Source organism: Miscanthus floridulus, chromosome 5, assembly GCF_019320115.1.
Source record: "Miscanthus floridulus cultivar M001 chromosome 5, ASM1932011v1, whole genome shotgun sequence".
In the NCBI taxonomy this organism is placed as follows: domain Eukaryota; kingdom Viridiplantae; phylum Streptophyta; class Magnoliopsida; order Poales; family Poaceae; genus Miscanthus; species Miscanthus floridulus.
The window spans coordinates 2,812,057-2,816,349 of record NC_089584.1 but is presented as its reverse complement, the minus strand read 5'-3'; positions in this window follow the sequence as shown (position 1 = coordinate 2,816,349).

Here is a 4,293-nt window from a genome sequence, read left to right as displayed (position 1 = left end):
ATGAGCATGGTGATTTTCCCTAAGATTTGTGTCGGTGTAGCGGTAGAAAGATCACCTTGGTGTAGTATGGTCATAATGTGCCCATATTTGTAAATAGGGAGGACACTCAAGATCTTTCTTACAACATCGGATGGTTGCATTTGAGTGAGTCCAAGCCCATTGACTTTCTCTACAAGAACATTCAAACATGAATACATTTCATTAGCACTTTCTCTAGGAAGCATTTCAAAAGAGTTGAGCTTTTTCATGATAAGATGATAGCGTTCCTCACGCTCACTTTTGGTTCCCTCTGGAGCGCACAAACGTCTGACCATAGTGTATGGGTGTCTTTGTGGTTCCTCACACGATTGAACACATCTTTGCAAAGGCCTCTAAAGATGGTGTTTCGAGCCTTTGCATTCCACTTCTCATAATTAACCTCATCGCCTTGTAGGTTAGTAGCATCCCGAGGTTTTGGGAAGCCTTGTGAGGCGGCTCTAAGAATACCAACATCTAGAGCCTCTAGATACGCCTCCATGTGAATTTTCCAATAAGCAAAGCCATCTCCCTCAAAAATAGGAGGAGGTCCATCCTCGTGAGATATCTTGCTCTAGGCGGTTAAGCCTAAATATGTGAAAACCTTGCTCTGATACCAATTGAAAGGATCAAGATGCCCAAGAGGGGGGGGGGTGAATTAGGCTAATTTTAAATTTCTTTGCAATAATTAATTCCTATGGATAGCTCAATTAACCCCTTATGCCTATAAAATATTCCTAATTATTCTACCACATAAAAGACTTGCAACCTAAGTTCCAATCCTACTCTAGCATGGCAATTCTAAGAATGTAAAGACATGAATTGAATTGCACAAAGTAAATGCTCAAAGTAAATAAAGAGGAAGGAACGCGGCGATGTTTTGCCAAGGTATCGAAGAGTCGCCACTCCCCACTAGTCCTCATTGGAGCACCCGTGTAAGGGTGTAGCTCTCCCTTGACCCACGCAAGGATCAAGTGCTCTCTACGGGTTGATTCTTCGACACTCCGTCGCGGTGAATCACCCACAACCACTCACAACATGAGTTGGGTCACCCACAAGCTCCGTCGGGTGATCACCAAACTCCCAATCCCACCAAGTCATCTAGGTAATGGCGATCACCAAGAGTAACAAGCATGAACTCTCACTTGGCCATGACAAGCCTAATGAGAAGGTGGATGCACACTTTGCTACTCTCGATCTTCACTAATGAGGTCTCTCTTTTGGATTCTCAAATCTCAATCACCTCACTAGGACCTTGCTCTTCTTGGCACTCTCTAAGGTGTTTCTTAGCTATTGGAATGAGCAAAAGTGACTCTACACACGAGTGGAGCTTCTATTTATAACATGGGCTAAAAAAATGAACTGTTATGTGCCTCTGCGGGGTGACCGGATGCTCCGGTCATATTGACCGGACGCTCCAGTCAATACACCCTGAACTCTAGGGTTTACAGTGTGACCGGACACTGCCAGTGTTCGGTCAGCACTGATCGGACGCGTTCGGTCACGATTTACCCTCTCTGTAACCTTATTAGAAACGACCGAACACTGACTCTTAGCGTCCGGTCACACCAAACGATTTCACCTCAGGTCAAATGAACTGATCGGACTCTACGCCAGCGTCCGGTCACACTAAAGCCAGTGTTCGGTCGGTATTTGACCCTCCATTCACTTTCAACTCTCGATCATATGTGAATGAAGTTTGCTCCATTTGATCTTAGGCATATGTAGGAGCTACCAAGCGCTAGTTTTAACAAGTGTGCACTACATCTAACTCACTAGACTCACCTAGGTCAAGCTACCTATCCATACCCCCCTTAATAGTACGGCCAAAGGAAAAACAAAGTCCTAAACTACTCTAAGTGTCTCTTCAACTCCAATCAACACTTAGAACTAGCTCATCCTTAACCTTGTCGTCTATCCTTTGAAAACTAAAACGATTTCCATCGTAGGGGCATGACAACCATAATTGCCCAATCGATCTGCATTACCGTGACCTAATTCAATTGTTTCTGCAAAACACACGTTAGTCACAGTAATCACGTATTGTTATTAATCACCAAAATCCAACAAGGGGCCTAGATGCTTTCACGCATGACCGGACGCTGAGGTTCAATGTTCGGTCGATATGACTGGAGCATTCGGTCATCCTGTGTTGTGCCCAGTGAAGGGGTACAATGGCTCTATTCATGGGGGCTCTCTATTTAAGCCCTATGGTCGGCTCAAGCTCACCCTCTTGGCCATTTGCATTGACATAGCAACCTTGTGAGCTTAGCGAAAGTCCTCCTACTCATCTTCATCATAGATTCAACATCTTTGTGAGATTGGGATAGAATTTAAGTGCATTGCTTGAGTGTTTGCATCTAGAGGCACTTGGTGTTCGTGTTTCATTACAGGATTCACTTATTACTCTTGGTGGTTATCGCCACTTAGATGGCTTGGAGCAATGAGGATCATTGAGAGAAGGTTGGTGATTATCTCTGGCTCTGATCATGGTGATTGTGAGGGGTTCTTGACCTTTTCTCGACGGAGAGCCAAAAGGTACTCTAGTAGATTACTCGTGGCTTGTGTGATCCTCATCTTGTGTTGGTTGTGCGACACCCTATGGAGGGTTTGGCATGTGATGCTAATTAGCTCGTGAACCTCCAAGTGAGTGAATCGCCACAACGAGGAGTAGCTTGCCAGCAAGCAAGTGAACCTCGGTAAAAATCATTGTGTTCATCATTTGATTCCAAGGTGATTGATATTCATTGGTATTTATTCTTATGATTGATTAGCTCATTCTTCGACATGACGGTATAAACAAGTTGCTCACTCTCTTTATATTACCGCAAACTAGTTGTCAAGCTTTTTAGTGTAACTAGTTGTGAAAGCTTGTTAGTTTGATTAGTGTGGCTCTTTAGTTAGCTTTTGAGAGCACACTAACTTAGTGTAGTGTCATAGCTATTGTGTGGATAGAAACTATATAAACTAGAATTGTGGTAGGTGGCTTGTATTTTTAGTAGGCTAGCGCAACACTTGTTTCGCCTTATAATTGTCTGACCAGTTTGTTAAGTGTTGTTGTAGAAATTTTTAATAGGCTATTCACCCCCTAGCCATTAGGACCTTTCAACAAGTTCGGTATTGTAGTTGAAGTAAATTATGGTGTAATGTTGATCTTAGGCTGCTAACTCTGTAATGTAGTCTGAAGCTCTGTTCACCTGTCTAGTCTAGTTGTTATGATGTGCTTATGTGGACAGTGTAAGACAGGAGCTGCAATAAGTGTAAAACTATCGTGATGTTTTGTTGAAGAATATCTGTTCGTTTGGGCTTGTTTGGTTTATAAACCATGGCTGAAAGTACTGTTGACTGATTTGGTGTGAGAGAAAAATACTGTTTGTTGGCTGATAAGCCATGGCTTATAAGCCGAATACGACCAAGCGAATAGGCTGATGACTGATTGCCAACTCATGTTGTTCAAAGTAATCAACTTTGGCTTGTACCGACTGGAACTCATATGATCTGTATCCGAATACTCCATACGTTCCAACAAACTTAAACGTTGTTTCCTCATAGTAAAAGAATCTTCAATCTGACTAGGTTTGTAGAGAAAATATGAATGTTTACATTTTCAAATATATTTATTATGGAAATAAATTTAATACTTCATAAATATTACTTCCTCTGCCAAAGAAAAGAATGTAACTCTTATTCTGGAGAGTCAAAAAAGTACCAAGTTTGACCAAATATATATAGAAATTGACTTATATTTATTATGTGTAATAAGTATTTCTAGACAAAATATGTAATATATTTTTGTAATAATATAATTAAAAAATGAATATTATTCTTTTTATAAAGCTAGTAAAACTTAAGATTTTATGAGTAGTCAGGAAACGGCATTTAAATTTATTTTTTGGACTAAGGAAGTACTACATTTTTATATATATTTGATCGAACATGATATTGCTTGAGTCTTTATTAAACAAGACTTACATTCTTCTTGGAGCATACTCTCTCTGTCCAAAAGAATTTGATGTTCTAGTATTTTTTAGACATTAGTAGAGAGGAGAAATGACTTTAGTACCCTATTTTGTTACATGAGATTTCTTTAAAAAAAGGGATGTTACGGTTAAGTTTTCTAATTAAAGTGTCATTGCATGGTGGTATGTAGAGAAAGTGCATGTTAGATACCTAGAACATCAAGTTTTTGGGGACATTTTTTAAATAACAGAACACAAGTTTTTTTATGGAAAGAGTAGGAAGTATTTGATAGTAGGTCTTTCACTCTTTATTTGAGTA